This window comes from Delphinapterus leucas, chromosome 15 (genome assembly GCF_059928025.1).
Source record: "Delphinapterus leucas isolate spDelLeu-1000000601 "Yukka" chromosome 15, BTC_Dleu_Yukka2, whole genome shotgun sequence".
Classification (NCBI taxonomy): domain Eukaryota; kingdom Metazoa; phylum Chordata; class Mammalia; order Artiodactyla; family Monodontidae; genus Delphinapterus; species Delphinapterus leucas.
Window position 1 is genome coordinate 6,708,817 of NC_143143.1, and position 13,598 is coordinate 6,722,414.

The 13,598-nt window shown below is 46.3% G+C and overlaps 1 protein-coding gene across 1 annotated transcript in view; it reads left to right on the forward strand.

The window, feature by feature from the left end:
- Positions 1-13,598, forward strand: part of MBLAC1 (metallo-beta-lactamase domain containing 1) — a 60,488-nt gene that overhangs the window by 3,884 nt on the left and 43,006 nt on the right. The window lies entirely within an intron of this gene.

Genomic DNA, 13,598 nt, shown 5'->3' on the forward strand with positions numbered 1-13,598 from the left:
AATTGGTGATGCTAAAAGTTCCCCTTTTTTGGGAGGTGGAGTGGTTATCCTAGGTTCTATTTTTATTTTTTGATTTTTTAAATTGAAGTATAGTTGATTTGTAATATTAGTTTCAGGTATACAACATAGTGATTCAATATTTTTATAGATTGTACTCCATTTAAAGTTATTACAAGTGGCTGTATTTCTCTGTGCTGTACAATACATCCTTGTTGCTTATTTATTTTATACATAGCAGTTTGGATCTCTTAATCCCATACCCCTATTTTGCCCCTTCCCCCTTCCCTTAGCTCACTGATAACCACTACTTTGTTCTCTGTATCTGTGAGTCTGTTTCTGTTTTGTTATATACATTCCTTTTCTTTTCCCCCCTTTGGCTGCACTATGTATCTTGTGGGATCTTAGTTCCCAGACCAGGGATCAAACCCATGCCCCGACAGTGAAATTGCCAAGTCCTAACCACTGGTCTGCCAGGGAATTCCCGTGTTTTGTTATATACATTCTTAAATGCAATTTTTATGCCTTCTCCCATTGCCCAAAGCACCTGTCAATCACATCACATTATTCCCTCTTCACTTCCGGAAGGGGGCAGCACTTACTTCACAGAGAAAGCAAAGACCATTGTCCCAGCTATCTCAGCTTCAAGCCACCTTACCAGAAAACTCTGCATCTGCACCCAGGCTCACCTCCAGAAGAGGGGTGATTTACCCATTTATTGTGGGTAGCTGTAATTCATTCATTTTCATATGTGTAGTATTCAATTTTGTGAATTACCATGTAGTTGTTGGGAAAACTAGTTATCCACATGTGAAAGAATGAAATTAGACCCTTATGCCATACACAAAAATTAACTTAGAACAGATTGAAGACTTAAATGTAAGACCTGAAGCAATAGACTCCTAGAGGAAAACATAGGGAAAAAGCTCTTTGACATTGGTCTTGGTTGTGATTTTTTTGGATATGACACCAAAAGCAAAGGCAGCAAATGCAAAAACGAGTGGGACTACCTCAAACTAAAAAACTTCTTCATAGCAAAGGAAACAAAATGAAAAGGTAACCTACAGAATGGGAGAAAATATTTGCAAACTGTATACTTGGTTAATGTCTAAAATATATAAGGAATTCATACAACTCAACTGCAAAGAAGCAACCCAATTTAAATATTGTCAAAGGACATGAATAGACATTTTTCCAAAGAAGACATACAAATGGCCAACAGGTATATGAAAATGTGCTCAGCATCACTAATCATCAGGGAAATGCAAATCCGAACCACAATGAGATACCACTTCACACCTGTTTAGGATGGCTATTATCAAAAAGATAAGAGATAACAGGTAATGGCCAGATTGAGGAGAAAAGGGAACCTGTGTGTACTGACTGTTAGTGGGAATGTAAATTGGTATAACCATTATAGAAAACAGTATGGAGTTTCTTCAAAAAATTAAAAATAGAATTACCATGGTAATTACCATTACCATATGATCCCAATCCCACTTCTGGGTATCCAAATGAAATGAACTCAGTATGTTAAAGAGATATCTGTACTCCCATGTTCACTGTAGCATTATCCACAATAGCCAAGATATGGAAACACCATAAGTGTTCATTAATGGATGAATGGATAAAGAAGATGTGAGATACATATATGTATACACACACACAGAGGAATATTATTCAGCCTTAAAAAAGAAAATCCTGCCATTTTTTGGCAGCATGGGTGAACCTGGAGGACATTTTCTAAGGGAAATAAGTCAGACACAGAAAGGCAAATGCTGTATGATCTCACTTGTATGTGGAATCTAAAAAGTTGAACTCGTAGAACCAGAGGATAAAATGGTTGCCAAGGGCTGGGGAGTGGGGGAAATGAGGAGATATTGATCAAAAGGTACAAACTTTCAGTTATAAGTTCTGGGGATCTAATGTACAGCATGGTGATTATACTCAGCACTGTATTGTGTACCTGAAATTTGCTAAGTGAGTAGATCGTAGGTGTTCTTGCCACATACACAAGAAAAGGTAACTATGTGAGGTGATGAATGTGTTAATTAGCTTGATCATGGTAATCATTTCACGATGTATACATATATTAAATCATCATGTTGTACACCTTAAAAAAATCACGCTATACAACCTAAATATATACAATTTTTGTTAGCTTTACCTCACTAAAGCTGGGGAAAAATAATTTTAAAAGCAGTTAATTTAATATTAGATATTGGAATGACAAATTCAAGTCAAAGCTGCTAACAAGAGCAAAAAACTAAAAGAAGAAATTGGAAAGATGGCCAAAAAGTAACAAATGGGAAAGCTGGTTTGAAGGCCACAGAGACTGTAAGGAACAGTAAATGGATCTAAATCATAAGCATGTTTGGCTCTGGGTTAGTTACCCCTATTAACAGCAACACCTTATGGTTAATTTAAATGTGACCCAAATAAGATCCCTTGCTCATTAATCTGGTATTGAGTTTTCTATTAATTTGGTACTGAATTCAGAGGTTACCAAATAGGCATAGAAGAATCCCATCTGATAGTGGACTACTCCAAAGAAAATTTTTGCTTCTGCCAAAAATTTAGGCTAATAACTTCCTAGAGTGTGTTAAATTAACACAGGTTGAGATTTTTCAGACCAATGGTTCTGTGAATTTGGACTGCACATCTACCTAAGGGCTGGCTTGTGGGTATAAATTCTCCAGAAAGAGTTTTCTCTGTTCTGGACGAAGGTCCAAGACAGTCAAATTCTTCGAAATCCTCTGCTTGAGTGTGGCGTGGTGGTCTCCAGGTCACACAATATGAGGGTGTAGAACTTTTGAGACCCTGGCTTTATGCCAAGCGGGCAATTTCCTATTAGACTCACCACATTGTCAAAGATTTTGGTGTCTGTATCCTGCTCTTGGCTTCCTGAACACCAAATCGCAAGTTTCTTGAGCTTGGCAAATGCCCTCAAGGGGAAAGCAGTCTTTAGTGTATTACTCTCTGAGTTCCCAGTTTCATTTAGATTTTGCCCTCTGATAATTCCTTTAAAATTTGACAGATTATCAATGCATTTATTTAAAGTAGATAGAATGTGGGGTTTTTTTAAATTTATTTATTTTTGGCTGCATTGGGTCTTCATTGCTGCACGCGGGCTTTCTCTAGTTGTGGCGAGCGGGTGATACTCTTTGTTGTGGTGCGCCGGCTTCTCATTATGGTGGCTTCTGTTGTTGCAGAGCACGGGCTCTAGGCGTGCGGGCTTCAGTAGTTGTGGCACGTGGGCTCAGTAGTTGTGGCGCACAGGCTTAGTTGCTCCGCAGCATGTGGGATCTTCCTGGACCAGAGCTCGTAACTGTGTACCCTGCATTGGCAGGCGGATTCTTTTTTTTTTTTTTTTCATTTTAATGTATTTTATTTAACCCATGTATCCAAAATAATGTGTCCATGTGTAATCAATATTTTTAAATTGAGAATTTTAAGATTCTTTTTATTGTACTAAGTCTTCCAGATCCTGTGTATTTTACACTTAACAGGGCATCTCAATTCATATGCTACATTTTCTTTTTTTTTTTTTTTGCGGTACGCGGGCCTCTCACTCTTGTGGCCTCTCCCGTTGCGGAGCACAGGCTCTAGACGCGCAGGCTCAGTGGCCATGGCTCACGGGCCCAGCCGCTCCGAGGCATGTGGGATCTTCCCGGACCGGGGCACGAACCCGCGTCCCCTGCATCAGCAGGTGGACTCTCAACCACTGCGCCACCAGGGAAGTCCCATATGCTACATTTTCATCGGAAATACTTGATTTGTATTTAGATTTCATAAAACTTACAGTTGCAATTAGATTCCCATACTCAAGTTGTTCCAAACATACTTAGAAGTTGTCCGATAACTGAATTGAACGTCAGGTTTTTCTAAATTGATTTTTAAATTTTCTTTAATTTTGATTAATTTAAAGTATGGCATTTTAATTAAGGTGCGATTGGGGAACTGAATTTTAAATTTCTTTTAATTGGATTCAGTTCCTCAGTTGCACTGAGCACAATTCAGGTGGTATACAGCCACATGTGGCTAATGGCTGCCATACTGGACAGCACAGATCTCTTGGCATTAAGAAATGAGACAGCTTCATCCTCTCCCAGCTCTCATTTCGTGAGGGTTACTTCCCATCTCTGTCAGTGAGATTCCTTTTGTGCTGCCATGAATCCAAGGTGATCCTCAGAGCCTCAGATTTGACCAGATCTCGAGACCTGCCATGAAGTTGTCAGGTAGAAAGGGGTGCAAAACTAGCCCAACTTTCCCTTAAAGTCTTAAGACTGAGATTAACTGACCTTAGAAACAACTGATTCATACGTTCTGCCTCTCAGTAGCCACTTGTCTGCTAGAAACATTTTAGGCAAAGATCTTTCCCTTCCACCCTGCTCCCCCAACCTACATGCATCCTCTCTGTAGGTTCACCCAGAATCTGTCAGCATTCCGTCGAGAAGTCAACGACTCGATGAAGAATTCCACTTACGGCGTGAATAGCAATGATATGAGCTGACACCTCCTTGGACTCTACCTGTACAGGGCAGCGTCCTTTGGTCTGGCCCAGAGGGGCAAACAATTACAATGGAGAGGGCCTGGCTGATCCTGGCCCCCTCCTCCAGGGGTGTGGGGAAAATGGCAAAGGTCAACTAGCTTCTTCCCCAGGGAATAGGGGTGTGAGTGCACTCACTAGGGGGGCAGGGCGCTGCTGGTTCCTGGGGGATTGGGTGGGAAGGGTGGTGGGAGGAGATAGAGACACAAGTGTGTGAGACTCCAGCCCTCTCCTCCTGGGGCCGCCCACGGGGAAAGAACCCCAGTGTCCTGTCACAACCTGCCTTGTATAAACATGTACATTTTTTCATAACATTTTGAACAAGGTTTATATTGACTCAAGTTTAAAAACAAAGTGTGACTGAAAAATTTTTACAGAGTCTAGTGCACCAATGCTGATGTGAGGGGTTATGTATGCGACTGAGGAAAAAATGTGTATTCTGGTGGCCTGAAGCTTTACTGGACGAGGATGTGTGAATGTGCAGAGATATATTTAGTGGCACAGTGTAGAGAGGCAAAAAAAAAAAAAAGTAAAAATTCCAAATGTATATTTTTTCTTATACCCTTTCCTTGCCCCCCAAATTATCACTTCCTGTTACTGTATCACCCTTGTCATTAGGAACTCTAAGCCATGAGGAGCACCATCCCTCCCCCTTCAACCCAGATGCTGCCCTAGGTCCCTTGGCCTCTTGCGGTGACAGACAACTCCAGCTAAAAGTGTTTGGTGTTCTTAGCTTCATCCTCTTTCCCACTTTGCTTATCCCCATCCTCAGACCCATGGCCTTGCCCTCCTCCCGGGATGAGAAGACAAGCAGAGCCTTCAAGGCCAGAGGGGAGGCCTGTGGAGGGGCCGCCTGCGGGGAGCCTCAGCACCAGGAGAGCGAGGACCAGGCTCCTTCGGAGGACTGAGGAGGGTAGGGGCCTTCCCCAAGCCCGCTCACCCCTGCTGTGACTGGAACTTCCTTTATCAATCTGGCTTCTTTTCCTATATTGCAAAAGGGCCTCTCTGTGGTCAGTGCAAAGGGAACAATGATCTAGGGCTCCCTGCCCCGCTCTGCACACTGAGGGGCTGGTCCTGACCTGGGCCAGCTGGGGCCTCTCCTCTCTCCCTCAGCTCCCTGCCTCTGCCACCCGCTTGGCATCTCCTTAGGAGTCAGTCTGTGTCTCTGTGTGTCTCTCTCTCCTTTTCTCTGCTTCTCTGAGTGTCTCTCTCCTCCCAGGGAAAGGGGTGACAGCAGGACCAGTTCAGGCTCCTTCAGGGAGAGGTCCACGGCCCTGAGTCCCTGCCCAGCTACAGCCCCTTAGAGAGGAGGAGGAGGGAGATGCTGGTGGTCAAGCCTCAGCCCCCAGCCCAGGCACCAGGGGCACCCAGCATGCTGGTGGTCTCTCTCTGCAGGTGGGGGACACTGCAGTGCCCCTCTTCATCCCCAGGCAGAACCAAGGCCCACCAGGCCCCTCCCGCCCTGCTCTGCTCCCTGTGTGCAGTCTCACACCCTCCCTGAGGTGAGGTGAGGGTGGGTGCAGGTTCCCACCTACCCAGAGGGTGGGCCTTCTGGAGGCCACGCCTCCACCCAGAGATGTAGGACTGGATCTGCAGGGCCCTCTGTCCTCACACTCTACAAGGAGGACACCGGGGCTCAGACACGCCCTGCCCCACATCCAGGACTCTGAGGTGGCGGGTCCAGGACTTGAACTCCAGTCTTGCTGAGCCCACAGAGCCTTCTGCTCCTTCTGGATGCTTCCTGCTGGCTGCACCACAGAATCTCTGGGCCTCACCCTGTGAGTGCAGAGCCCTGCGGGGTGAGCCCGGAGACTGTATTTAATAACGCTTCTCGGGGGTTCCATCTGCAGCTGTGCAACCCTGGCTCATCCAGAGCCTTCCCTGGACAGAGGGGATGAAGGTCAGAGCAGTCATGAGGCATCCAGCTGACAGTCCCTGGGACCCTCTCTGATGGAGGCCCTGCCCGCCTGTGACTGGTGGTGAGCGGGGTGAGAGATTGGGGGCTGGGAACTTTGGTGGCCCCCCAGGGCTGGCTGGGATGGAGGCTCTGCTCACCCGCTCTCCAGGATGACGTTGGCATTGGCTCACAGAATGGACCATGGGGGTGGGAGGACATGATTTGAACTTCCTTTTTCCTTTTCTCAGTTTTTTTCCCAATCCTAATAGATGTTTTCCACAGTTCTCTCATGGCCAGCCAGGTAGTCCTGGCTTTCTCTATGTGCCTGCACTTATAGGCCTCAGAGGACAGATTCTGCACTTTCATGGAACCCTCTTATCTGAGTCAAGCCCTAAACCTGCGTTTTCTCATTTTCAGCTTTATAACATTCTGTGGTGATGTATCCTTATGTTAATTTTCCCAGGAAGAAACTGAGGCCCAGAGCCTTAATGTCATGGAGAGTCCCAAACTCTCCCATTCCTGTTGGGGGAAGGGAGGATGAACTCCTGTCACCAATTCAGCCCAAGCATCTTTCAAAGTTCACAGGGAGGTGACCTCACTTACTCTGGTTCCCTCCAGGTCTGGATTTGGACCGCACTCAGGTCTGTCTGCCTCGTGAGCTTGGCGCTTACCCAAGATTGCCCCTCCCCCACCAACCACCCCCGTTAACCTCCCTCACTTCCCCTTCCTTCCACAGCCCATCCTGGGGGGTCATTCATTGTGCTTCATTCAGCTGGCCACTTCTCAGGGTCTGGGGAAACAAAGGCAGGAGGGATGTGAGTGTGGCCCCTGAGGTGAGGCAGGACACATGGGGCAAAGAAAGAGCACAGGGAAGGGGGAGGGACGAAGGGCAAGGTCTTGGTCTCTGCGCTTTCCCATGGGCTGTCCACGGGCCTCTGTTGACATCAGCACTCTGTTTACTTCCTCTTGCTTTGCAGGCAGGGAGGGGCCCAGAGAAGGCTTCTCCTGCCCTGGTTGGGTGCAGGCGTGCAGTGAGCCCTCCAGGAACTAGAGTCCAGCTGGGAAGGGAAGACTCTCAGCTTGCTTCACTATGTGAGGCAAGTAGAGGGAGACCCAGGCCCCACAAAGTTGAAACAGGCAGGGATGACATCTCCCACTTCTTGTGTGTCGGGTGCTTTGCATTCGTGTTGGCCATGTTTTCTTTTTTTTTTTTTTTTTTTTTTTTTTTTGCGGTATGCGGGCCTCTCACTGTTGTGGCCTCTCCCGTTGCGGAGCACAGGCTCTGGACGCGCAGGCTCAGCGGCCATGGCTCACGGGCCCAGCCGCTCTGCGGCATGTGGGATCTTCCCGGACCGGGGAACGAACCCGTGTCCCCTGCATCGGCAGGCGGACTCTCAACCACTGCGCCACCAGGGAAGCCCGGCCATGTTTTCTTATTTGCTGTATTCTTGATGCTCTGACATCTGGGGCCTCACTGACCGGGGAGAGACTGTCCCTCCCAGGGCTGCCAGTTCTTAGAAGAGCAATGGACGTGCCCAGGAGCTCACCTGTCATATGCAAACCAGCCAGTCCAGAGCCCACACTCCCCACCACCTCCTCCATCTGGCTCTTATGCTCCAGGAGGCCCATGTTCTTCTGCCATATTCATCCCAGGGCCAGGTACCAGGCAACTAGGGACAGCCCCTAATCCCCAGAGCCCGCAGACATTATTCATACCAGCTGATCCTAAACCTGCCTGCTCTCCCTTGCCTTGTCTTTCTCACAGAACCTACAACAAAGGCTCCTGCCCATGTTTCCCCCTCCCTCCCTCTGCCTCCTGACTGACCCTGGTGCCTCCCTACATGGCCCTGCGTGGAGTGCTGGGCATCTTGTTTTTATGGTTTTGTGAACATAAACTGCTTCCTTCATAACAGTCATTTGCATGTGTGTCTTACCATACCTGATTAAAACACATCCAGGTTATGTTTTAAAATAGCTCTTAACTCTCCCAGCAGCCCCAGGAGGTAAGCAGGGTCTATTTTGATCCTCATTTTTTTTTTTTTTTTTTCGGTATGCGGGCCTCTCACTGCTGTGGCCTTTCCCGTTGCAGAGCGCAGGCTCAGCGGCCATGGCTCATGGGCCTAGCCGCTCCGCAGCATGTGGGATCTTCCCGGACCGGGGCACGAACCCGTGTCCCCTGCATCGGCAGGCGGACTCTCAACCACTGCGCCAGCAGGGAAGCCCTGTAGATGATCTTTTTTATTCGAGGATGTGAATACCAGATTTCTATGATGCTCAAATCTCTTATATAAAATGGCATAGGTGTTTGCATATAACCTACACAATCCTCCTGTACTTATTTATTTTTATAGAAATATAGATGATATACAATATTACATTGGTTTCAGATGTACCACATAGTGTTTTGACATTTGCATACATTATGAAATGATCACCATGATAAGTCTAGTAACCATCTGTCTTCATACAAAATTCTTACAATATTACTGAACATATTCCTTATGCTGTGTATTACATCCCCATGACTTATTTTATAGCTGTAGATTTGTACTTCTTAATCCCCTGTACCTCTTTTGCCCTCATCCCCAACCTTCTCCCCTCTGATAACCACCCATTTCTTCTCTGTTTCTGTGAGTCTGTTTTCATTTGTTTTGTTTGTTTTATTTTTTATATTCCACATATAAGTGAGTTCATATGGTGTTAGTTTCTCTCTGGCTTATTTCACTTAGCATAATATGCTCTACATGCACCCACGTTGCCACAAATGGCAAGATTTCATTTTTTTTATGCCTGAGTAATATTCCATTGTTTATATATACCACATCTTCTTTATTCATCTACTGATGGGCACTTAGGTTGCTTCCATATCTTGGGTAAGTAATGCTGCAGGAACATAGGGGTGCATATACCTTTTCATATTAGTGTTTTTGTTTTCTTCAGATAAATACCCAGGAGTTAAGTTGCTGTATCATATGGCAGTTCTATTTTTAATTTTTTGAGTAATCTCCATACGGTTTTCCATAGTGGCTGCACCAATTTACATTCCCAACAGCAGTGCACGGTGGGTTTCCTTTTCTCTACGTCCTCCAACATTTGTTATTGGCGGTAGTTCATTATGGTTTCAATTTGCATTTCCCTGATGGTTAGCGATGTTGAGCGTCTTTTCATGTGTCTGTTGGCCTTCTCTATGTCTTCTTTGGAAAAATGTCTATTCAGGTCTTCTGCCTGTTTTTTAATTGGGTTATTTGTCTTATGGATGTTGAGTTGTATGAGTTCTTTGTATATTTTGGATATTAACTATTTATCAGATGTATTATTTGCAAATATGAGCAATTTCATTTGGGCAGGGCAGTCGCGGTGCCCAGGACCCAGCGCTTCATCTGTTCCCTGGGTTCTTCCCAGCCGGTCCCTGGAGGAGCCTGCAGGCCCCTGAAGGGAGCTGCCTGGAGCCTCCACCCGGGGTCTGGGGGTCAGTACAGGGCGGTTGTGTTAAAATGTCGGAAGCCGAGAGAGGCCGGATGGGCGGTGGGCTACCCGGAGGGTTGGGAGTGGGCGCTGGGCTGTGGCGGGCGGGGAGCTTCAGGCCACGGGGACAGGCGGCGGGACCCCCGGGTGGGGAAGAGAGCTCCGGCGGGCTGGGGACAGGGGACTGTGTCAGGGTCGGGCCAGGGGGCGAGCCCGAGGGTGGGTGGGGCTGGACTGGGGAAGGAGGGCTCTGGGGTCGCCGAGGGGCAGAAGGACGGGGTGAGCGCCTTCTCGCGACCCGCTACTGTATTGCAGTGGCGTGGGGAGGGGATAGTCACGGGGGAGGGAGGGTCCTAAGGACGGTCGGGGGAGGGTTGAGCTCGGGTCCCGGCTGCTGTCCGGGCTGCTGGGCCAGCTGCAGTGGGCGCGGGCGGGGCTTAGGGACCCAGCACGAAGGGGTTGGGGGTCTTGGACGTGGGTTGGGTCACAACTCTGTCCTCCTCCCGCGACCCCGACAGCGTCTCCCAGGACGCTCTTCTCTCCGGCGGGGCTGGCGTCCTCTGCAGAGGGACCCCTTGGGGGCCGCCCGCCATTGGGCCCCTTTGCGGCGGGTGTCAGTGGCGCCACCTAGTGGCGACCCCACGGCCGGCTCCTGGCTCCGGGCGCCCGGTTCAAGATTCTTTTCTACAACACTTTACTTCATTGTCACTGTTGTAATAACAATCTGAATCTTGTTCCTTTGTACACGACTTGCTCTTACTTGGAAAGTTCTTAGAATTTTCTTTGTATTTGATGTTCTTATCTTTCATTATAATGCATCTACATGTTTCTCTTATTTCTTTGGTACACAATGGGCCCGTGCAGTCAGGCCATTTCTTTTTAAATTAAATAATTGAGTAACTTTAGTAAATTCTGGGAGATTAGTTTCTATTTGTATCAGTCAGGGCAGGAGACAGATGACATTCTCAAATTGAGGGAATGGAGGAGAGTTTAATAAAGGAACCATTTCTAAAGGAATGGAGAGGATTATGGGACGCCGACAAGGGAGGTGGAGCATCTTGGGCTAGCAAGAGTGGAGTCCTTGTTGCCAATATGCTTGAAGGAGCAAAGAGAGGGAACAATTGCCAGAAACTGGAGTAAGTAGCCCTAGTTGTAGGGGGAAGGCCTTTGGTGGAGGAAAACAGCAGCCCAAGGTGATTCAGCAAGGAGGGGATCTCCTCCCCTTGATCAGCAGGTGTCTCCCATTGGCAGGTCCCAATAGGAAACCGGAGGGCAAAGGCACCTGGGTGACGTGGTCCAAAGGAATCAGCCTCCTGGGGCTGAGTAATATTCCATTGTATATACACACCACGTCTTCTTTATCCATTCATCTGTCAATGGACATTTATTTAATTTATTTATTTATTATTTTAAAAGGTGAAGAGGACACTTTTTAAAAAGAAATTATTTACTTTCTTGACTTTTTTTTTTTTTTTTGGCTGCGTCGGGTCTTCATTGCGGCCTGCAGGCTTCTGTCTAGTTGTGGCATGCGGGTGTTCTTTCTCTAGTTGTGGCTCGTGAGCTCCAGAGAGCATGGACTCTGTAGTTTGCAGCACGTGGGCTCTCTTGTTGAGGCGCGCGAGCTCAATAGTTGTGGTGCCCTGGCTTAGTTGCCCCACGGCATGTGGGATCTTAGTTCCTCCACCAGGGATCAAACCCTTGTTCCCTGCATTGGAAGGTGGATTCTTTACCCCTGGACCACCAGGGAAGTTCCCTGTTGATGGACATTTACATTGCTTCCATGTCTTGACTATTGTAAATAGTGCTGCTATGAACATTGGGGTGCATGTATCTTTTTGAATTATAGTTTTCTCCAGATATATGCCCAGGAGTGGGATTGCTGATCATATGGTAACTCTATTTTTTGTTCTTTGAGGAACCTCCATACTGTTTTCCACAGTGGCTGCACCAATTTACATTCCCACCAACAGTGTAGGAGGGTTTCCTTTTTTCCACACCCTCTTCAGCATTTATTATTGTAGACTTTGTGATGATGGTCATTCTGATCGGTGTGAGGTGATACTTCATTGTAGTTTTGATTTGCATTTCTCTAATAATTAGTGATGTTGAGCATTTTTTCATGTGCTTCTTGGCCATCTGTATGTCTTCTTTGGAGAAATGTCTGTTTAGGTCTTCTGCCCATTTTTTGATTGGGTTGTTTGTTTTTTTTGTTATTGAGTTATATGAGCTGTTTGTATATTTTGGAAATTAAGCCCTTGTCAGTTGCATTGTTTACAAATATTTTCAACCATTCTGTAAGTTGTCTTTTCATTCTGTTTATGGTTTCCTTTGCTGTGCAAAAAACCAAAAGCTTCTAAGTTTGATTAGGTCTCGTTTGTTTATTTTTGCTTTTATTTCTATTGCCTTGGGAGACTGACCTAAGAAAACATTGCTACGATTTATATCAGAGAATGTTTTGCCTATGTTCTTTTCTAGGAGTTTTATGGTATCATGTAAGTTTATGTGGTATCATTTAAGTCTTTAAGCCATTTTGAGTTTATTTTTGTGTATGCTGTGAGGGTGTGTTCTAACTTCATTGATTTCCATGTGGCTGTCCAGCTTCCCCAACACACACCACTTGCTGAAGAGACTGTCTTTTCTCCGTTATGTATTCTTGGCTCCTTTGTTGAAGATTAATTGACTGCAGATGTGTGGGTTTATTTCTGTGCTCTCTAGTCTGTTCCATTGATTCATATGTCTGTTTTGAATACTGTAGCTTTGCACTGTTGTCTGAAGTCTGGGAGGGTATGTTTATTTGATTGAATCCTCTCTCCCGACTATACATGAGAGCAGAGGCTGTGCTTGCTCTTGCTCTCTGTGGCATTCCCTGCACATTGCACAGAGCCTGGCACATAGTAGGTTCTCAGTCAGTATTTTTGAATAAATGAATAGAAACCAGAGAAAGCCAGAAGAATGGAAGTCCACAGGACTCTATGTTTGAGCAGTTGAGAATTGGGAGCTTTGCTTTACAAGTTTCAAAAAAATATATGCATTTTTGCCTTTTGAGTTGAAAGGCAAAAACTGTGAATAAATTTTTTAAAGTGTCTTTTGTTCTTATAAAAGAAATCTGGAAGAACCTGAAGCTGACACAGGCATCATTTAAGACCCAAGATGTGAAGGTGTGGGTGTGACTGTGACAGGTTGTACCTTATTAAGGGAAAAGAACTCTCTCGCATAAGGATGGAGAGTGGGGTTCCGCATATATGTGAGACCATACGATACTTGTCTTCCTCTGTCTGACTTATTTCACTTAGCATAATGCTGTCAAAGTCTATCCAGGTTGTTGCAAATAGCAAGATTTCCTTCTGTTTTATGGATTAATAATATTCCATTATGTATATACACCACATTTTCTTTATTCATCCATTGATGGACACTTAGGTTGTTTCCATATCTTGGCTATTGTAAACAGTACTGTATGGGGCTTCCCTGGTGGCGCAGTGGTTGAGAGTCTGCCTACCGATGCAGGGGACACGGGTTCGTGCCCTGGTCCGGGAAGATCCCACATGCCGCGGAGCGGCTGGGCCCGTGAGCCATGGCCGATGAGCCTGAGCGTCCGGAGCCTGAGTGTCCGGAGCCTGTGCTCCGCAACGGGAGAGGCCACAACAGTGAGAGGCCCGCGTACCGAAAAAGAAAAAAAATAGTACTGTA